This window comes from Ceratotherium simum, chromosome 31, assembly GCF_057802395.1.
Source record: "Ceratotherium simum simum isolate JZ-2026a chromosome 31, ASM5780239v1, whole genome shotgun sequence".
In the NCBI taxonomy this organism is placed as follows: domain Eukaryota; kingdom Metazoa; phylum Chordata; class Mammalia; order Perissodactyla; family Rhinocerotidae; genus Ceratotherium; species Ceratotherium simum.
The window spans coordinates 8,899,055-8,923,191 of NC_141930.1; positions in this window are offsets into that span (position 1 = coordinate 8,899,055).

A 24,137-nucleotide genomic window follows, 5' to 3' on the forward strand; every position below is an offset into this window, starting at 1 on the left:
CTCCCAACCTGGCCTCCTTACTCAGTTAGCAATAAGTCAACAAGCCCAGAAGTTAAGTACCTGTCTCTAAAGTATCCCTAAATCACAGCAACATGTACCAAGCTCTGTGAGAGGTTCTCACGGAGCTTGGGGTACATCTTGAAACACCTTTCTTCTCGTCTCCAGGTGGGGTTGGGGACTGTGGTAGGCAGCTTCTAAGATGACCCCCATTAAACATCAGTTTCCCTTCTCCTCCATACTTCTCATGGAACTTTCCTATATCTCGACACACAAATATATACACATTTTACATTAGAAGCTGATAATTCTGCACTAGTTTTCTGCTGATTGTCCGAGAGCAAATGATGAACACCCATGTTTTCTATCTTTAGGGGGCAAGGGGCATCAAAGGAAAATAAAACAATACATGTCATTTGGCATCTCAAGTTTTAATCTACAGCAAATTGACACTTCACCTACATCTACCACCATAGGAAAACCAGAAACAAAACAAGCACTTCATGTTTATTCAAATATGTCATCCTGAAGCCAATTATAACAAAGAGGCTCTCATTCTGCACTTCCTCTTTCAGAACTTCCCGCTGGCCTCCTCTCCCTCTTCTTCCTTCCCTAGCCTTTCCCTGGCTTCCGTTCATTTCACTTTTCCTTTTTATGACATTTTTTTCCTGATTTTTTCAACTCTCCTTCCTGAAAAATGACTGCCACCGAGGGTTCATAGAGCTGCGTTCATTGCTGTTTAGGCTGTTTCTCCAGTGCATGGCAGCACGTTTGTTTCCCAGGTGGTCCCATCACACGAGTTGGGTCAAGATCCAAGGAGAAATCTGCTGTTCCTTGAAGCATCTCTATCAGCAGCTTTGTGTGGGAAACAATGCCATCTTTATGTACAATGGACAACTGTTACCAATAAGAAAGAAAAAAGACATAAAATATTGAAAAATCAGCTTTGAGAACACTAAAACTTGCTAATAAAATGATTTCTGTATGGAATGCGTGTCCTCCATTCATAAATACGATGATTATGCACATTTTCAGAGAGAGAAACATAAGATATGATGTTAGTATTGCTAGTACTAATGTTAAAATGTAGTAAAGTAGACACAGGTTTTTTTTTATTTTTTAAAAATAAAACCTGGTCCAAACTAGCCCGCTTGATTTTGGCTTTCTTATCTTCTCCCACCGATAACACTGTGTCCCACCAACCCCCATACACTCTAGCCCCACTGCACTTCACACAGTTTAATGAACAGGCAGTGTCCTTTTGCTCTCTCTTTATAATGTTGATCCCTATGCTTGGCAGGCTTCCCATGTCAGCCTTCCCTCCTAACACACATTTCCTCCTCCACCCCTGAACATGCACCAACACTTGCAGGCACATACAGTCTGCATGCAAAGCACTTAGCAAGCACTTAATAATGTTTATTGAATAAATTAATGAATGAGTTAATGAATAAAAGTGTATTATAGATGCATTGCTAAGTGGCTATCTGACGGAGTTGAAGTACAACAAATAGACACTGTGAATGACCACCCACCCTCAATCCATGGGCTAACTTGTTCCTTTCTAAGAACGGTAGCTGTAACCATCTGTTCTGTTCCCTCCTTCCTCAACACTATTTCCCAGATTCTGTCTGATGATCTGACATTAGCAGACTATGGCTTTCTTTGTTCTATAAACTATGTTCTTCTAACAGAAATTATCGATCACTCTTTGCATGACCTTTTGTTCTCAATCTTTTACAGTGTGGCTATCTTCACTATCAGACAATAAAAATTGTGCTCACCAAGACCAACAACAACCTTCCAATTGTTAAATTCAACCACCTATTTTCAGTCCCATATAACTTCCCTGTAACACTTGGCATTGTTCACCCTCACTCCCTCTTTCTAGAGACTCTATCCTGATATATCTATTCTACTCTCTCCATTGTCTAGTAATCCAGTGACCATTCCTGCCCTTTAATTTGTTGGCTTGTCCTTTGTACATTCCCTGTGTGTTAGGGCTCCGAGACCAGGGCCTTCTTATCTTGGACCAAATATTCTCCCCTGTATATACACTCCCATTGCTTTAATTATATGCAAATTTCAATTATGTCTTTAGCTTTCATCTATTTTCCAGCCTCCAAGTACAAATTTTGAATTGTCTTCCGGGAAAATAAACTTTGATATTGTACAGTGCCAACTTAACATCCAGAGCAAAATTCTTAACACACTTGCCTTCACACACACAGTATCCTGCATATACCTCCATCAGAGAGGAAGTGTGTTTAGTGTTCAATAACATGGACTCTGGGGCCAGTCTGCTTGTGATTAAATATTCGCTCTAGCACTACCAGTTCTATGACTTTGGACAAGTTGCCTAACCTCCCTTTCTCACATGAAAAGTGGGGATAGTAATAGCACCTCCTCTTTAAGATTGTTATAAAGATAAAAAAGCTTATTCCTGTAATATATTGAGAAGAGTGTTGCTGTGACTGAATGTTTGCATTTCTCAAAATTTGTATGTTGAAATCTTAAAACTCCAATGTGGTGGTATTATAAAGTGGGCCTTTGGGAGGTAATTGGGTCACAAGGGTGGAGCTCTCAGGAATGAAATCAGTGCCCTTTAAAAGACATGAGCGAGCTTGCTTTCTCTCTCTGCCCTCCACCACATGAGGATACAGTGAGAAGACAGCCATTTGCCAACCAGGAAGCATGGCCTCACCAGACGTGGGATCTGCTAGACTTCCCAACCTCCAGAATTGTGAAAAATAAATTTCTGCTGTTTGAACCACCCAGTCTATGGTATTCTGTTATAGCAGCCCGAACTGACTAAGACAAGTGGCTAGCACATAATAATCACTCAAAAGGTTGGCCATTATTAGTCATTATTGCATTTACCACGATGTAATTCACTTTTTAATCCTACATCCCCTCCGACACACACACTAAACACTGAGATCCTTGATGGTAGGAACTATTTCTCATTCGTCTTATGCCGGGTTCCTAAGCAGCTCCTGGTACATGGACACTCAGTGAAAGGTGTATTGAATGAATGAAAACTGTGTCCTTAAATTAATTTAATCACTTACTACCACAAGAACTTCAGTTCTACTGTCCTTTTCCCACCCACTCAGTCAATAAGGTCTGTGTGTCTAACTTCAATGGCCTCTGGCCTCCAGCTCCACTGCCACTGAGAGCCCTCATCATATCTCACTTGAGCTATTGAAATAGTTCCCCAACTAGTTTCTCCGTCAAGACTCTTATACATATCATCTCTGGGTTTCCTTTCTTAAAAAGAAAAAAAAAATGATCATGTTACTTCCCAGGTTGAAAGCTTCTATTCATTACTTGCTGCCCACAGAATAGAATCCAAACTCCCCAGCATGACATACAAGATTTGTCAAACTCTAATCCCACCCTATACACCATCTCCTTCCACTTACCTCACTGATCCTGTCACACTGAACTTCTAAATGTTCAGCAAATATGCTAAGTCCTTTTAATGCTCAAGTCTTTACTCAAGCCACTATGATCCTGAGAGAGTCTTAGTTATCCTTTAAGATTCAATTTAAGTGCTAATCTTTCTGCAGACCTTTCCTGACTCCCCTAGAGAATTTGTCATTCTCCCTTCAATGATTCCACTGTGTTTTGCTCCTATGTCTCAATGACATTTATGAGGTTGTACTGTTTACTATTTACCTGTACGTCTCTTCCATTACACTATAATAAGTTCTTTAATCACAGGGACTGTCTGTCTCCCCATTCCACAAAGCCTAACCACTTGTAGATACTCAAAAAATGACTGCTAAACTCATCACCAAATTCAATTAATCAACTCAACAAAAATTTTTAGCATCTACTCTCTATCAGATATTGTATCAGAGTTTTAGGTAGAAAAATTAAAATCCTCCCCCATGTAAAGTAAATATAAGCTTCCCAACTATAAAACAAAAAGATTCTCTTTTCTTTTCTTTCAATTACAGGAAGTAGGTTGATTAAAGAGAATAAGATCCCTGAGAAGTTGGATAGGAGTGTAGAGACGAGGTGATGATGGGGACATTTTTTTTTTCCAGTGAGGAAGTGAGATTACTAAAAAGTAACAGGCAGGTGTTGTGAGTCCAAGACGATGAATTTATTTCTAGCTCAAGATACCAATAGGGTTTCCATGCATGCTTAAAGTCACTGACTGGGGTCTCTTTTCCCTTCCTCCTGGCCACCTCCTGTATCTTCCCTCTTCCTTTTCCCCCAACTCTCAGTGCTGGACACTCTCTGTCCAAGATTGAAAGAAGGAAAGAGGAACTTTGGAGGGAGGTGGTAGGGAAATGCCTTATGGATTACAAAGCAGGAATAATTTGCTCTTGCAGACTTTGCATCAATCAATGAGTTTTTATCCCCAAACATGTATGGCTACTCAATAGTAGCTGGCCTCAATGCAACGCATAGGTTTAGTTGCGCTATTCCACAGTGGTAGCACACACAAGCACACAAAAAGAACAGCAAGGGCTACGAGTGCTTTCCACCTGTCCTATCCTTAGTGACAGCCAGCAGAGAATTCCCTCTCCCCTTTTTGCATTGCCCTTTTAGGGAAAAGATTAGAGAAACTCAAGGTAAAATAAATTAAAAGGCTTGTCTATCCAAATTTATAGTCCATGAAATGGAAGAATGTTGCAATGGAAGGGGATCTAGATTAAATTCCAAGCACTGCTAACTAACCATGGGACCTTGGTCAAGGCTCTTGTTTTCTCTAGACCTCAGTTTTCTTCTCTAAAAACAAGAGGATGATCGTGTGTACATGCCTTTCTGCTTAGGGTCTGGTCAGGACCAGGGACTGAAAAAAGTATAGAATTCTGCTAATTAAAACAAAATGTAGAGCATATTGAAAAAATCTGAATATAATAACGTCCAAGCTTAGGCAAATGATAATTAAACATAGAATAGCCATATTAAAAACTCAAGTCAAATTCTCCTTCTTCCATTCTTAAATTAAAGTTCCAGCTGGTCATTATTGAGCAAAAATGCAGCTTTGGGGAGGAAATTGAATTATTTCCCATTATAGAGACTTTTAAACACAGTAAAACTAAAATCATACCAGGCTTCTGTTTGTACTTGAAGATGTGTGTAACTCAATGTCCCTTTTCAATGCATTCCTGCCCTTTACATAATTTTGTTTTTCATAACTAGCACAATTAACTCTCTATCATAGAAAAGGGAAAAAATATCTGTCCTCTAGGAGAAGCAAATTATTTGAATTGAGCCCATTGTTATTTCCAGGAACAAGTAGAGGAATTATTCCTACATTCTTTCTTTAACCATTGTAGGCTGAGGAGACTGAATGTTTTAGGTCTTTCACCTTAATCCACCCCTTTCTCACTCTTTGGGAGAACCAAGCACTGGAAAGAGCACCTACTGGGTTACAGTTCTCCCATCTGCCCCTCAGACCACCGATGACCTTGGTTGTAGATTTAGCCCTCAAGATCCTGATCTGCGAAAAGTTGCAGTTGAACTAGATAACTGGCTAAATCTAAAACCCAATAAATATGCTTGTTCTTATTTTTAGACTTTATTTCTCTAAATGAAACAAATGAGAGTAATATTAGTTACATCAATGGCACTAGTAAAGCATTCATTGAGCTTCAATAATAAGAGTAACAATAGCAATAAAATTTTATGGTTCTTTTTCTCAAAGGAAGTTGGAACACTTTACCAACATTATTGTCTCATTAATCTCACATCTTTGAAAAACAGTGCAGCATTGTATGGATGGAACAGTATAAGCCAGGGAATCAGACAGACCTGTTTTTCATTTACATACCTGGAAGTCATTTTAGTAATGAGTCAATGAGATAAAGTACATTAAGTATGTGCCTGCATGGTAAGCACTCAACACATAATTCTCTCTCTTCTTTCTCTCTCCAGACCCACCAGCCATTTCTCCCCTGATCTTGTCTCCCTCTTCCTGCTCTGGCAACCACTCCTCCCTCACTTCTTTCCTTTTATAATAGTGAAAGCTGAGACAAGTTTGTTGGGGTTTTTGTTTTGTTTTCTTTTGTTTTCTTTGCTCAAAAGTATTCTGATCCCCTCTGAGAGAAGAAGTCATAAAAGTTTATTGTCATTATTCAACTGTCATGCATGGGCAATAGAGTCCAGCTCCTACCTTCAGCCAATTCTCCAGAGGATAGGATAAGGAACTCTTCTCGCTCAGCATCCCTCTCTTTAGGTTCAGAAGAGTCTTAAGTTTGAGGCATCATAATGCCTACATTTTGGGCATCTTGGTGAAACAGAGAATCTCTGAGTGGATATAGGCCAACAACTAACATGAGATGAGACCTACAATTCTAAAAACTCAAGTTATAATCTGCATGCCAAATTCTCTGTATGTACGTCCCTATGGTTGCCCAAAAGCCTTTACTACAGTCTTGTTTAAATGCTGTAGCCTTGCCCTGGGGCATGATGGGAAAGATTGCACTTCCCTGCTTGGCTCGGATGTTAAACAGTGAGCAGTACACCACTTGAGGTCAGCATGGTGGTGTGGATGGTGCTGGTGGTGGAAGAAGCAGAAATAATTCCTAGAGCCTCTCCACCTTCCAAGGCAGAGTATCTTGGAATGAAAGTCAGATCTTTAAGATTCCACTGACATTTTCCCTATCCCAGATAACTTGAGTGGAGATTCTTTCTCCATTTCCAAACTAGGAGAAGTGGGGGTTTTATAACTACAAAATGTGGAGTTTTATCTTATGGAAGGTAGTGGAATGCATGCTATTTTTAAATATATGTAGATGGAATAATTTATTCAAGAAAGAGTCAATCAGTAGCTAGCCTCGGGTTTCACCTAGAACAAGAGGTATTAAATGATAATGTTTATTTAGATATGGACAACCTGATACTCCAGGAAGTACTTAGACTTGTGGGATACTAAACTTGATGTCTTGGAGAAAAATAAATCATAGCTTTAGGAGCTGGCAGTGAATTTCTCCAAATCTTAGTGGAACTGTGACGTCCAGTCACTGGCTTGAACACCATCTTCATTTTCTATTAGAATTGAGCCAAACTCCTTGATTCTATAAACACACACACACAGACACAATGTAATTAAAATAAACCCAGTGTCTGAATCAGAGTGAATGGGAGCACAGCAAACAATTAGAAAAGCAATGGATGTAGCAATGGGGATTGATTTATAGGGTAGTATTTTAAGAGGCAAATTTGTATGGCTTGGCTCAAATCATTACAAAAGAAGACAATAACAATGCTGTAATAATACAAGGTTGTAGGTTTTAAAGATGGAGGAGCAAAAGAAAGTGGGGTTGCATTTTTAAAGGATATAGCCAAGCAGAACAATGTGAAATGAGGCAAAAGAAAAGCTGGACTGCTCTCAGCGACATTTCTCAACAGGAAGATCTATAATCGAGGAGTAGAGTCTCCCCAGGGCTGCTGGTAATGCTTCACTGCCCCTGTCATTTCACAGGAAATACATAACCTGCTACAGGAGGTGGACAAGGTGACCTGGCAGGTCGCCTGTCTCTAATTTCTGTGATTTAAAGGTTCTGTGCTATTACCCAGTGAGAAGCACTGCTTTTTAGTGATTCCATTTGTAAAATGACCCTACAGGTGTTGTCTCTTAGCTTCCACCTTTGCAGAATTCTTTTTTTTTTTCCATCTATACAGTGAGACTCAAGATTATACTATTCAGCATCACAGGATTGGGGGGTGAGGGTGGAGGGAGGGTTAAATAGGAGTAAATGGTTGCTTACTTGGGGAAAAAATTAAGAGGGAGGGAGACTGGAGGGAAGATGAAAAGATCTCCACACACTAGCGGGTTTCTCTGCATCTAAATGGAATTTTGATTTAGACACCACATTCCTATAAGAAAAGCTGTATTGAGTTCAGAAAAAACTGCACATTAATCTTCCTTTGACAAGACTAAGGAAAAACAAACAGAGGTAGTAATTTAACACTGGTTTATTGATGTTCTCAGATTGTAATTTAATTCTGGAAGAAGTCACAAGGTAGTGACAACCTTTGGATGACAGTGAGCATCCCCGACTTGTTAAAAGCCTTTTAATGATAAGTCTGGAATGTAAACCGTGCTTGCCATTTACATGATCTGTGTAAAACTTTATCTTTCGGTCCAGATGGACTTGGATTCATATGATGAAAAACCTTCAGAAAGCAACCCTTGCTGGGTTTTAATTAGAAGTACAAGGTTTAGTCTGAATCTTTTCTCCTCTTTTGTGGGCCGTTATGAATGGGCACATTGTGAATACTGTATATATTATAAGAGACTGGATCACTGGTGGCTGCAATGCACTGCAACAGGATTCAAAGCTGATTTTTGATTGCCGGAATAAAAGAATTTTAAACTGGATTTAATGCTTTAGGCTCGAGTGGAATGAAAGGGGACTTCTTCACTGGTTACCTAGCGAGACACACTCAGTCACTGAAGCATTAGGACACAGGGCTAATAAAAGCAATTTGTGACAAACTCCCAGGTCCTGGGATCCTCAAGGAAGAAGGCGGAGAACCCTACAGTATGTCTTCTTCTCACCCACCCCAGTCCTATTTTCTTTTCTTTCTGCTGCATTCCCAGACGTTGTCTCCAAAGCATCAACCAACTTGGAAACTTGAATGTAGCAAAGCGGCCACAGGAAGAGACCACAGCAATACTTGTTGGACTTAACGAGATGCATAGAAGCCTTTGTTTTCCTCAGAATCTGGATGAAATAAGAAAGCCCGACCTTTCACTAAAGAACATGGCTGCCATTTTCCACATCTGTCCAATTTTGCAACATTTGACTCTGCTGCTGTTACTCATTGCACACTGTCTATAATGGATCCACCCACAGATTCACATCTTCCTTTTCTTTAAGTTTTACGTGTAGGTGAATTTTTCCACATTTCTTTACTGGCACTTTGCATATATCTCCTTGTAACTCTTACTGTATAATCCTGTAACTAATTAATATATGTTCATCTATATCTCCACCAAAGAATATAGATACTAGAAGGGTAGGGACAAGTTCTAAATAGCTTTCTATTATGTGTTCCCAAAGATTAGCCCAGAGTTAGTGATTTCTAAAAAATACTTGTTGCGTGAAGAAAATAAATGACTGAATTTATCAAGAAATATACTCCTGCCTACTGTTATTGGGGGATCAAGAGAATATCTAATGCTTTGAGGAAAATCCGTGGTCCTATTTTTGAGATAATGTTGAATTATTGTTACAACATACTTACCAAGAAGTTGGCAAACAATTACTTGGAAACTTCTTCAAATGAGAATCTCAAGGCCTCACAAAATAGCTCCTTTCTTCTATGCACAGATGTTACAAATTTGACATGTGTGGAGCTGATATATGTCCCTTAGAAATGTCCACACACATTGAGATTAGTTCTAGTGCACGAGTCTATTTAGAAAAAAATTGATTACTGTTAAAACTAAAAACAAGACAAAGAAGCTATTTCTGCTATTATTCAATATCATGTCAGAAGTCCTAAACAATACAATAAAAAAGAAAAAAAATAAGAGGTAATAAATAATGAAAAGGAAGACACAAAATTGTCTTTAAAATATAACAGTATTCATAAAAATTCCAAGAAAATCTACTATTATGCTCTTTGAGCTAGTAAGAGAATTCAGCAATGTTGTTTGTAAAAAGAACATACAATTATTACTATCAGTGTAAATCAGTAATAAGTGCTTAGAAAATGCAATTGACCAGAGATTCCATTTACAATAGCTACAAACTATTTACATAACCATAGCATCCACTTTGTGTTGCCTACATGGTAGACAACTATTTCTATCTTCCTTGCTCACAGAACTCTGATGGTGTTCGGATTCTTATCTCTCAAGACGACACCATTCCCAGCTCAGGAGTAAATTCTGAAAAGACTAAGTCAGTTATTGATTTTTACCATTCTCTTTGCTTGTGATTGGTTTAGCGGTAGCCCCTAAACCAACAGTGTGTAAGAAATGTAATGACTGTTCCTCAGAATGGTTCACTTGCTCTTAAAACATTATACCAACAATGTTTCTAGTAGGTTTTTCCATGTCTAGATATACGCTTGTGTGGCAGCAACTCAGCGACAAGGAGGGGAACAAGCCAAAGGGCAAAAGAAAAACATTTTTCTTTTGAAAAATGAAAAGAAAAACATGACTAAGCTGAAAGATGGGAAAAATCTGTATCCTTGATGATTATTGAAGCCGCCAAATTGACCAGCCCTTAGGACAAATACTCTGGAATTCATGCTGCAGAAGAAAATAAATTTTCTTTATTGTTTAAGACATTTAACAAATAAGAGAAGCAATAGACTCAGGGATATTATTTGCAATACACCTAACCAATCAAGAATTAACACCCAGAAGAAAAGAAAAAGAGAGTGAGAGAGAGAGAAGGAACTCTCTTAAATTAATAATGAAACTATAAACAATCAAATAGAAAAATCATCAAAAGAGATGAACAGGGAATGTACAGAAAAAGACAATAGAATATTTGTAAACATATGAAAGAATGCCCAACTCAGTAGAAATCAGGAAAATGCAGAGTAAAACACAAGAGTATAACTTCCAACTCATCAGACTGGCAAAAGAAAAAAATGTCTGACAAAATTAAAATCACATTGATGATGGTATGGATTATGAACTCGCTGTGGGTTATGAAAATTATCAATTCTCATGGAGGCTAATGGAGAATGAATTGATATAACACATACAAGGGCAATTCAACCATGTCTGGCTGAAGATGTCTATATCTTTCAATCCAGTAGTTTACCTTCTAGATAGAATTCCTAAAGAAACTCAAGCACATGTGCACAAAGAATGCATGTACAATAATATCTGAAAGAATTTTTATGATAGATATAGGAATCTGCTTAAGTATCTATCATAAGGAGAATGTATTAATATTATTCATTCAGTGGCACAGAATACCATAGTTTAAATGAATGAAGTAGATGCATATATAACCTGTATAAATCTTATAAAATATAATGTTGAGAGAAAAAAATCACTATTCTATCTAACTAGTACGATATCCATTATATGAAGTTTAAAAATACACAAAATATACATTGTTTTTTGATGCATAGTCATACAGTGATACTAAGAAAAGCAGACACATGGGGATAATAAACACTAAATTAAGGATAATAGTTTCCTCTGGATCACACAGGGAAGTTTCCAACTTTTTGAAATATTCCACATTTGAACTCTTTTGAAATTCAACTTTTTGAAAATTAACATTTTTAAAACTGACACTGCCTTTTAAGAACCCCACATCCACCAAAAATTTAAAAATGAGAAAACTTCTCCTGGGATCCAGCCCGGTGGCGTAGAGGTTAACTTAGCAAGCTCCACTTAGGTGCCCCGGGGTTCGCCGGTTCAGATGGTGAGTGCAGACCTACACACCACTCGTCAAGCCATGATGAGGTGGCATCCCACACAGAACAACTAGAAGGGTGTACAACTATGACATACAATTATCTACTGAGGCTTTGTGGAGAAAAAAGGAAAAAAGGAGGAAGATTGGCAACAGATGTTAGCTCAGGGCCAATCTTCCTCAAAAAAAAAGAAAGAAAGAAAGAAAAGAAAATTTCTCCTTTCCCAGCATTCCCTATAATTCTTTATTAACAATAAATCCATTTATCCAGGTGCTCAGATGAAAATCCTTGAAGACATCCCTGACTCCTCTTTATCTCTTACACCTTACAGTTAATCCATTGGCCAATTTTGATGGTTCTAATATCAAAACACGATAGATATAGAATTGAATCACTACTTGCGTTTTCCCACCTCTCTGGGTAAGCTTACCACTGTCTCGCCCGGACCACTGCCGTGGTTTTCTTACTCATCTCCCTGCCTCCACCCTTGCCCCTTGGAGTGTGTTCACTAAGCAGCAGCCAGACTTGTTTTCTTTAAAAGATTAGTTCAATCATGTCACTACTCTGCTCAAAGCAGTCCATGAGCTTCCTATGACATGCAGAATCAAATCCAGTTACTCTGGCTTCCTTAACACTCTTTCAACTCTCTAAACACATTTTCACTTCTGCAGGCCTGGGGCTTAGCCTTCTGTCTTCTAGGGATGTCCTTCCACATGGATTGGAGGACTCTGCTTCAATGCCACCAGATCAGAGCGGATTTCCCTGACCACCCTTAGTCAAAATAGCCTCCTCTGTCACTCTCTTCCCCTTCCCTGCATAAATTTCTCTCTAGCATTTTTCAGTTCTTGACATACCATGTATTTTGTACATAATACAGATATTCTGTACTGGCGTTTTGGTTTGCTACATGCTCTCGCCATTAGAGTGTAAATTCCTGGGAGCACGGACATTGCTTCATTGTTCTGTTGTACCTCTTGTAACTAGAACAGCACCTGTCACACAGCAGAAGCTGAAAAATATTATTGAATTGCTGAACTTACTGAATCTGCATTTTTTTAGATCTAAAACAAATACGACAAAATTTTAGGTTTGATAAATCTATGTGCTGTCATCGTGGAATTTTGCTAAATTTTATAATCAAAAAACATGAAGGCCGCTTATTTAAGAAAAGACATACTCTAAAAAATAGGTTTGGGACATGGAAAGGGCCAGATAGTAAGGGAAATGGCAGGAGGAGACCAGACAAAGACAGATATTTCCTTTAATTTCATCTCACAGAATAAATCATCAATTCTTTTCTAGGAAGTGATTAGAAATTAATATCAGAACCTTATCACATATTATCTAATGTCATTGTAAAAATGTGCCCATGTGTGCATTTACATACTGAAATTAAATGAAAAAGTAAATAAAATTTTATTCCAATATTATGGATTTAATCATCTTCAATTAATTCTTTTCCTGAATGTCTTGAGTTAAAGAAATATCTAAATTGCATTGAAATCCACTTACAATTCAGTCAAGATAAATAGCCTTTTTTTTTAGGAAAAATTTTTTGCAAGCTTTATTTTTGCCTCTGTATGCCATGTCTCATACATACAGATGATTTCAGTCCGACAGCATGGATTTTCCTTCTTTTCTTCTTCTTATTTAACACAATTTATTAAATCCTTGCTATTTAGTAGGTGCTCTCAAAATACAGCAGAAAAGAATAATGATAACAATAATAATACTATTGTTGTTACATTATATAATGATAATGCATATTTATTATAACAGGAGCTAACATTTACACAGTATTTATTATGTACTATTGTTCTAAGAGTCTTACATACATTAATTCATTTAATTTTCACAACAACTTTACAAGGAAATAGAATAGATATAAGTAAAAAGATACAGAAAGATTAAGCATCTTGTCCAAGGTCACTCAGGGTCAGCTTTATGGGCATGCGACCTGTGTGGTTGCTTTGAAGGACCACATATTTAGAAGGGCCCACACTTGATTTAATGCTCTACTGAATTAAATTCATAATGAATTTTTAATAAGGTGTCCTGCATTTTAATTTAGCATTGAGCCCTGCAGATTATGTAGCTGATCCTGCTTGGATTCGAAACTGAGCTGCTGGTTTCTGGTGACCTTGCTCTTAATCACTACACCCTACTACTTCTCTCTTGAGACAGACAGAGGACTGTTCTCACTCATTTATTCATAAATACCAACTGCATAGCTGCTATGTGCCAGGCACTATTCTCAACATTGGGGACACAATGATGAGCAAGATAGGCAATGTTGCCATAATCATGAGGCTTATTTTAGCGGAAAGACAGGTAGTAAACAAATGAATGATCAAAAAACATAGAGCATAATAAATTCTAGAAGGAGAATTACACTAGAGTCATAAGATTAAAAGTAACTGGTGGCTGCTATCGATTGGTCAAGGAAGGACGGCATTTAAAAGAAGATCTAACTAACAAGGAGATGTCACTCATGAGAAGGTCTGCAGGAATAATGTTTCACTTACTTCTACGTTTGCTCTTTATTGTGCACCTTCAGGAAAAGGCTGGACTGAAAAAAAAGGAGCGAGTATTTCTTAGTCCAGAAAATGAGTTATTTTTATAAAATTCTCTTCCTCGTTTCACATGCTTTTCTTTATTTTAATTTTGATTCCTGGCTAATTCATTTTTCAAAATGGAAATGATATCAAAAGATCCATTGAGAAAGCTTAGTATCTCTTATATTGAAATGCCAAAGGAATTTGTCAGTGATTTATGTGTCTGTAAATTAAACTCGGTATGCTTAGTAAAATCCGGCCGTGATACTAATTAATTGCAATGAGAACAAGATAGAATTGATTAAAATATTGACTCATCAGATCTGGGCTGCCATGGACTCTACGTGGGGAGTGCCACCTGGAGCTGTGCAGCGCGGCATCACTCATCAGAGGTTGACTTACAGCACGTGCTTTCCAAAATCAGCAGAAATATAAAATATTATAGTTTAGACCCTTTATTTTACAGACAAGAAATCTAAGGCCCAGTAAGTTCATTTAGATGGTCAAAGGCAATTCAGGCCTTCTGATTTCTGCACGGTGATTTTTTTATTAGTTCAAAAAAGAATAACCAATTAAAGATGAAACATTATGACACATTCTTATGTGTCATAAGGACCCTGAAGCAAGAGAGAATCATCTGCAGGATAATTAGCTCTTCTGAAATGCTGATTATGTCCCATCTGATACATCCTCCCCTATTCTACACCCAGATCCTAATCCCACCTGCACACTCAACCCCACATGCACATTTCATTAGAAAGAAGAGGATCCTTATTTAAAACAAAAATTTGAAATCTCAGAATTAAAATGAGACTCCATTAATGAGATCATTTTATTGTTCTTTATATCCCCTGCATGTCCTACATGTTTCATTATAGTGTACATTATATTGCTCTTCACAAAAATAAGATAAAGATAATAATAATTAACATATCTTGCCCAATTAATAACAGCTCCTTTCACGTATTAAAAAACTTGTTCCTCTCTTATAATAGTGATCAACTATCTGTAATTAGAATCTACTTTCCTTCTTTTATCAAAGTCTATATTACTCAAAATGACAAATAGCTCCTGGAAATTTGAAAAAACAAAGAGTATAGCCAGAAATATGAAAGCCTTTATGTCTTAAAGACTTTGGGGGAAATTATGCTCAGATTTCTAAGTACAGCTCACCTCAAGGCATGTTCTCATCTATTTGGGAAAAATCACATTTTTGATAACAGCTACTCAGGTTAGAATATCATTTTCTCAAACTCAGTTACTTTCTAATGAAATCAATGAATTTTTGGCTACAGAGAGAGGAACGCAAAAAAAAAAAAAAAAAAACAGCCTTGGGAATGAAGGATGAAGAGAGCTACTGTCATGATTTTAAAGTCAAGGTTTACAAAGACTCAGGGTTCCAGAGAGATCCTTCAGAGGCAGGATGATTGTGGTGTGGTGGTGGTAAGGAGTTAGGCAAAAATTGGAGGAGGGTATCTAGGGGAACACCCAGCTCCTCCTTCTATAAGAGTGGATTTGGCTTATTTGTTCTGTATATTAGGATTCAGAGAGAAGTGTTTATTAAAAACAATTTTTTATAACCACAAACCTGGTAAGTGGTCCCTTTCTTAACCAAGTGTGGTTGTTGTTGTTGCAAGGGAGAGAAATGAACTTTAATCTTGTTCAAGAGAGCCACACACAGATGACAACAAGAGGGAGGGAGGAAGGAAGGAAGGAAGGAAGGAAGGAAGGAAGGAAGGAAGGAAGGGAGGGAGGGAAGGAGGGAGGGAGGGAGGGAGGGAGGAAGGAAGGAAAGGAAAGAAAGAAAGAGAGGAGAGAAAGAGAGAAAGGGAGAAAGAGAGAAAAAGAAAAAGAAAGAAAGAGAAGGAAAGAAGGAAGAAAGGAAGGAAGGAAGGAATTTATTGAAAGTATAATAGCATTCTCATAAAATCCTAAGTAGAATACCAACAACTACGGAGTAGGCAGAGCAAAGACCAGAAACTGAAGAGCTGCCCCAGAGCTCCTGAATTTATGTGCCTCCAGTTCAATAATCCAGCCCAGACAGACCATCTGCTCTTCGCCCACCCATTCAAAACTCCCAAGAGATTCTGAGTACCTCGGCTGAATCACATACCCGCTATAGAGCAGTTAACCATGGTCAAGGGGGCAGGTTCATGGGGCACCAAAGCAACTGCTGAGAGTTGACCTCTATAAAAAAGCAGATCTCCTAAAAGAAAGGTGGACTTTGCAGATACTCCTCCTTCAATCCCACCACCTACCTTGCTACGAATTAGGAGACCAGTCATATCACATTCTAGCATATGAGGCCAAAGGTCATTGTTATGGGTTGAATGAATTATGTCTCATTAAAATTTGTATGTTGGAGTCTGAACCCCTAGTACCTCAGAATGTGATCTTATTTGGAAATAGGGTCTTTACAGAGGTAATCAAGTTAAAATGAGAGCATTAGGGCAGGACCTCATCCAGTATGACTGATGTTTTATTAAAAGGAGAAATTTGAACACAGATATGCCGAGAGGGAAGACACAGTGAAGAAACAGAGAGAACACCATGTGAACATGAAGACAGCCGTCGACAAGCCAAGGAGGGGCGCCTAGAACAGATCCTTCCTTCACAGCTCTCAGAAGGAACCAATCATGCCAACATCTTGATTTTGGACTTTTCGCCTTCACAGCAGTAAGACAGCTAATTTCTGTTGTTTAAGCCACCCAGTTTTTGGTACTTTGTGATGGCAACCCTTGCAAACTAATATAGTCATTTTAGACAGTCTCTTTTTCAGCAAGTTAAATAAATTCACTGCAAAGAAAGAAACAGTTTGAAGAGTCAGACCACTTAGATTAGTGTGGGATCTCAAGAAAGCCACTTAAACTTTCTGGGAGCCGGTTTCTTATTCTTCAGAGGAAGCATAATGCCTCAGCTACCTACAATTTGGTTATGAGGTCTTGAGGATGAATTAAGACATTGTATTAGAGAGTTCTCTAAAGAATGTGGAGCAATCTGACTAGAATACCTTTTTCCGCTATGAAAAACAGACAACGTTGCATCTATTTTCCTTCTAGCAGTCTAATACGACTGCATTAATCAGATAATGGGAAAATTTATATTGAAGTAATTTAAAACATTATAACTTTCACAATTATACATTAAAAAGGTGAAAGGAAATAGGATATCTTCAATTCACAGTGACAAGATGACCTAAGTTCACAGTACCACTTGCTTTAAAGTATATTTTCTTCAGCTCTGTTATGATTCTTTCCTCCTTTATTTCTTAAAACCTCTCCATTTTACCTGGTGAAAGTTGAATAATCCTGTGAATAATAAGAATCTTTTTAACATTTAAAGAACTTGGAAGGATTCTTTTACATTACTTTGTATCAAGATAGAAGTATCACTCCACATTAACTCTAGCCTGGAACAATTTATGATAACTCCATGAATGCTACAAGATTGGCTTTCAGCGTCATAAAGCTGGTGTGTGTACACACGCTGGCACTCTTGCGAGTCATGTACTTGATCTAATTTAACTGCTCTTACCTACCAGCGACACGCTTTTACTGGTGTAATACTAGATCAGAAGCCATCTCATGTCCATCTGGATAAAGATTCAATTACTGAGTCTGTTACACTTGACATTATGGAACATGCCTGAGAGATTTTTGTGGGAGATTGCTTTGTGGCAACTCCCTTGAAATTCACAGTGAAACTTGATCTTGGAAAGCGGCTTTATACTCCATCTTTGCAAAGACTCAGATACATAAAATGCGGTTTCACTGGTCAATAAGTTGAACTTAACCTGATTCCAAGTAATATACAAATATGGCCTTTTCTGAGGAGGTTTCGATTATAACTACATTCACTGTGTTTTTTTAAGGTAAAGAGATAAGTTGAATTTAATTTTTTAATTAACTTGAAAACAAATTACAAATCTAACATATATGCTTAGAATGATCAAACTATTTCCAGTTCTTTGTAAATAACAAGTCCATTTAGTATTGACGAAGCTCACTAGTGCCATTTAATAAATGATCTATATCAAGCATTATAAAAATAGCTCCTGTATTTTCACCTCATTATTCTTCCCTGTTGGATAATTGACCCAAATATCTAACAGAGATACTGACAAACAGTATTTGTTTCGTCACTCACAGCTCCTCTCCAGAGCTACTATGCCAGACAATGTGCAAAGAAGTTAACCCTTCCTCCCTTCATGTTTTCTTATATGAACAGGTAATTTGACTTCCCTCACACATATTCTTAAGTTCACCAATATTTTATATTAAATGTTAAATCATAGATTAATTTATAGCATACACATTACACAGAATGCATAGATTAATTTATTCTCTATGCATCATTTCTAATAGGTATTTAACCAATCTTTGTACATTAGAACTCCATGCTCAAATTCCAGACTATTTCTGGAATTATGACAAATTTTGCTCTTGATTCTTTACAATAGAAAGCTCAGAGTCATTTTATTTTCTCCCCCTTTCTTCACAACCTCCCTATTCAAATCAATTTATAAGTCCTTTCTACTTTGTTTTTGAAAATTGTTCGTGCTTTCTGTTCTCAGTGCCTCTCCATAAGAGGTCACCTTCTTTATTTCTCACCTGGATTAGTACAATAGCTGTACAGGTGCACGTACCTCTAGTCTTGCCTTGTCATTCATCTCTCCAATCAACTTCAATCTTACCTCTATGCACCTACTAGAGTTGTTTTTATTTTTTTGTGTGTGTGAGGAAGATCAGCACTGAGCTAACATCTGATGCTGATCCTCCTCTTTTTGCTGAGGAAGATTGGCCCTGAGCTAACATCCGTGCCCATCTTCCTCTACTTTATATGGGACACCGCCACAGCATGGCTCTACAAGCGGTGCATCTGTGCACGCCTGGGATCCGAACCGGTGAACCCCGGGCCGATGAAGCGGAGCACACGCACTTTACCGCTTGCGCCACAGGGCCAGCCCGTAGAGCTGTTTTTCTAAAATGAAAATACGGTCCTGGCATTTTCTACTCAAAGTGTTGCATTGTTTGCCAATGTCCAAGGAATAAATTCCAGACTCCTTGGCATGATATTCAATGCTTTTTAAATTCTTGTCCCTAACTATTTTTTATCCTTAAGACCTACGACTTTAATTCAAACCTCCTACATTCCTGCCACATCAGACAATTCACTAGTCCCTGGACATGTACTTTTATGCCTCCAAACTTTTACTGATGCCATTTTATATCTGGAATACACCCCCCCACACACACACACTCACACACTCAAACACACACGTATGTTTTCATTCTCTATATATCACTCTGCAAATTGTTGTTTTCATAAAACTGTTTTGGAGTTTTGCCTATATTGATACATGTAACTCTAATTTATTCATATTCAGTGTTGTACAGTCTTCCTTTTTATGAATATGACAATCTATTATCCTATTCCCCTGCTGGTAAACATTTAAATTATCCTAATTTTTCGAGTATTACGAATGATGCTGTAAATAACAAAAGCACACATGCCTATATATGCATGTATGATTAATTTTGGAGGTTAACAGTCTAGAAGTGAAATTACCCGAGAGGAGGTAGGTATGCTGTTAATTTTATACATACTGCCAAAAAACATCATTTTAAAGATGTTATCCTTTTATGTCACAACACATAATATCTACCTTTCTTCACACTTACTTTCAGAAAATATTATCAGTCTTTCTAATTTTTCAATCTTATGGGAAAAAGTCTTAATTTCTTGTTTTTTCCTGATTTTTAGTGAGTTTGAGTATCTTTTCACACGTCTTTATTGGTCTATTGTGTTTCTTCTATAATTTGCCTATTTATATATTTTGCTGTCCCTGCTTGGCTTGAATATTAAAAACATCTTTCAAGGTCAAATAAAACATCTCAATGTAATTAATCCTTTTTTAACAACTACATAATATTTCAAAACGTGTATTTCATAATTTATTCAATAGTTGCCATGTTAATGGATATTCAGAATGGTTCTAGTATTTTACTATCACTACTAAGTCTATATTAAACATCCTTCTAAATAGGTCTTTACCAAGAGACATTTATAGTGCTTTAGTAGAAATTTCTAAATGCGAGATTGGTGGGTCAAAACACTGACATATTTACACACTTTTTCTCATTTTAATAGATACTGGTAGTTAACTTTTCTTTGAAAAAAATATTAGTACATACATCCACCAGCAGTTTGAGAACATGCCAGACCAACATCTTTGCCAGCCTTACTGTTATCAGTTTTGGACTAAGCATCATGCCTTGGAATCAGAATATCTTGATACAAAGCTCATTTCCATGAGTTACTAGCTCTGGGATTCGGTGTTCTGCTGTGAAGTGTTGATGACAGTACTAGTATGTATTTCACAGGATTTTCATGAGAATTGTATGAAATATTTGAAAATGCTTAGAACTGTTCCTGATACACAGAAACACCTCATAATTATTAGTTATTATTAATAATTTTTGCCAATTTGATGTTCAAAAAATGGTCCATAATAATTGTTTCATTTTGCATGTTATTCACTTTGAGTGAAGTTGAGTTAAAAACTTTCATAGAACCATAATTCTTTCCTGCAGAGTACTTATCTCAGTTTGCAATGATAAATTTATTTTTATAATTTTTTGATTAATGTTAAATTTACAAACTAGATACTTTTAAGCTCTCTGAGAGATAGGATCACGTCTATTTTTCTCACCATTGTATTCTCTGTGCCTAGACATATATGCCTGGCATATAATGGCATATAGGATGGTGTTCTTATCTTCCGTTTTCAGAACTTCCTGCATTTCAGGGATAAAATTAACCTTTGGTTTTTTGTTTATGTTACAAATATTATTTTTTTCTCTGATGTCATTGTCATAAAGACACTTTATGAAGCCAAATATCAGTCTTTCCATCATTGTTTCTGCATTTCTTATCTTATTCTCTTCTACTACAATGTTATAAAAATATGATCCTGTGGGGCCAGCCCCATGGCATAGCAGTTAAGTTTGCACGTTCTGCTTCAGCAGCCCCGGGTTCGCAGGTTCGGATCCTGGGCATGGACCTATTCACTGCTCGTCAAGCCATGCTGAGGCGGCAGCCCACATAGAAGAGCTACAACTCTGCAACTACGATACACAACTATGTACTGGGGCTTGGGGGAGAAAAAAGAAAAAAAAAAAGAGGATGATTGGCAACAAATGTTACCACAAGGCCAATCTCCCCCCCCAAAAAAAGGAAAGTAACCTGTAAAAAATATATATTATCCTAAACAGTTTTCTAACCTTTTTATTTTATTTTATTTTATTTTATTTTATTTTATTTTATTTTATTTTTGCTGAGGAACATCTGCCCTGAGCTAACATCTATTGCCAATCCTCCTCCTTTTTCTCCCCAAAGCCCCAGTAGATAGTTGTATGTCATAGTTGCACATCCTTCTAGTTGCTGAATGTGGGACGCTGCCTCAGCATGGCCGGACAAGCGGTGCGTCGGTACGCGCCCGGGATCCGAACCCAGGCCGCCAGCAGCAGAGCGCGTTCATCCAACCGCTAAGCCGTGGGGTCGGCCCCTAACCTTTTTAAATAATATTTCAACATAACCTTTTTAAATAATATTTCAACATACAAGAATGTCAAGAATATTTAGTAGGTAAATATTTCCCTACTAGATTGTAATGCCATCCTTATCATAAATGGAGTTTCTCACTTAAATTTGAGTTTAAATTTGGAGTCTTTAATCTGACCCATTCATTTATTTGCCTATTCTTATTTCAATGAAAAAATTGTTGAGTTGCAATATATTCCTTCTACTAAATTGGGAGTTCCTTAATGTATGCACTATTGTATTTATTATATAATATAATAAATTATATTCAACATGTATCAATTGTGTATTTGTATATTATTTGGTTGTCTTCCTTGCTAGATTGTAAGATCATCGAGAATAGGAAATGTTCTCTTTTGCTCACTCTGGTCCTCACTGCATAGTATACTACCTGGGACATTGTAGATACTTAAATACGTATTTGATGAATAAACAATGATTGAAAGCACATACAAATTCCTAAATTATAGATGTGATACTAAACATTAAAATTGTCATACTATTGACATTTCATTACTTTACATAGAAAAAATAATTGGCAAAATAATTTTATAGAGTCACTTCGTTGTATCATACATTTTAGTGCTAGTTTGTTGATACTGATACAGACCCCCATCCATTCGACTGCAGAAAATGACAGCGACTTCATAATCAACAGAGAAAACACAATTCTGTGTCCAGGAAACTCTTCTACCCCAAAGATTCAAGAGTCAGAGCTTCTAAATCCCCTTCCTCTTGCTCCCAAATATTCTCCATTTTCTAAAGACTGTTTTTCTCTACAGATCCAATGAAAACTCCTTCCTGTGAAGAGAGAAATTACTTGTTTTTAATGAACCAACACTCAACTGTATTTTCTCTTTGATAATCAGAAGAACTCAAATTGTATTGAAAAAAGAGGACTCTGGATAGAAAATAGTTACATAGAGGAAGCATTTTCCTTGGTGATAAATACTAACATCACATATCTAGTCTAGAAATCTCTGGAGCCCCACTTCCTAGGAAGGATAAACATTACCCATGTATTTCTTTAACTATACATATCTGGCCCTTTTTTTAAAAAAAAGAAGACAATGATTTTACTATGTTTATAGATTCTGTGTACCAGAAATCGGGAAAGAGCTCAGTGGGGATGGTTTGCCTCTGTCCCATGATGTCTGGAGCTTCAGTTGGGAAGACTCGAAGCCTGAGGGTGACTTGATGGCTGGAGGCTGGAATTGTTTGAAGGCTTGTCCATTCGTATGTCTGGTAGTTGATGCTGGCTGTCAGCTAAGATCTCAGGTGAGGCTCTGTGGTACCTGAGGTCTCTCCAAGTAACTCTTTGGGCTTCTTTACAGCATGGTGACTGGGTTGCAAGAGTGAGTATCATCAAAGCACAAGGCAGAAATGCACAACACTTTTATAGTCTAGCCTCAGAAGTCATATAGAGTCGCTTCTACTGTGCTCTGTTGGTCGAGATAGTTACAAATGTCCATCTGCATTCATGATGAAGAGACAGACCCTACACTCAGTGAGAGAAATGAGAAGGTCATATCGTAAGAAGAATATGTGGGATGGGAGATATTATTGTGGTCATTATTGGAACATAAAATCTGCCACAGTCTGCTACTCTGAATTTAATATTTCTATTTTATTTCCATGCATTTTCAACATGGTATTTAATATTTCCATGTATTTTTAAAAATTTGCTATAGTATATGCATGAGAAATGAAAATATAATATGGCTTTATCTGTTTTAAAACTTTATATAAATGTTATATAGAGAGATAAAGAGAGAGAGATCTGGAATTTTTTTTCCTCAATGTTGTTTTTAAGATTGATCCAAATTGGTATATGTAGCTCTAGTTCTTTCACGTTAACTTCACTACAATATCGTTTTATGTAAGAATATCACAATGTATTTGTTCCCACTTCTCTTTATCCGGTCTTTTAAAGTCCCAGCAAAAGTGAATGTTCAGCATTCTTCAGTACTCTGCCTGCAATGATGGCATGGGCCTCAATGTGTTAGTTATAATTTGGTGTAATATGTTAACAGAAACAAACGAAATAAAAATTGAAACAAGTTTACCCTCAAAAGTCCAGGTGAATATTTAACTTCTATACTCAATCCAAAAATGTGTTTTTTAATTTTAATATGTAATACTTGTAATGTCATTATAAAATAACAATATGCTAGATGAATGAACGAATGGATCAATCAATGAACCAATCAGTCATCTGATATAGCCAAGCAGTCAATGAATTCAAGGCTGTCTATTATCCGGAGCCAAACTTCCCAACTTGACTTATCATTCATTCCTCTGCTGACCGTGGTATCTCCCCTTGGAATGCCTTCTGTCCCAATTTCTGTCTGTTGAAAACTTTTCTATTCTTCAAGCTGCACCTGAAAGTCAGTCTGGCAAAGTGACAAAGACTCAGGCTCCGTATTCAGACAAATAGTTTTAAATACCTGCTTAGCCATTTTCAAACTCTATGAGCTTGAGCAAGTTTTCTAAACTTCCATTTTTTACCTATAAAATACAGATAATAATGATATTAACCTGATAGTTTTATTTAAAAAATTAAGAGATACTAATACAAAAAAGGCTCATCACATGGTAGCTCTTCAATAGATATTAGTTTCA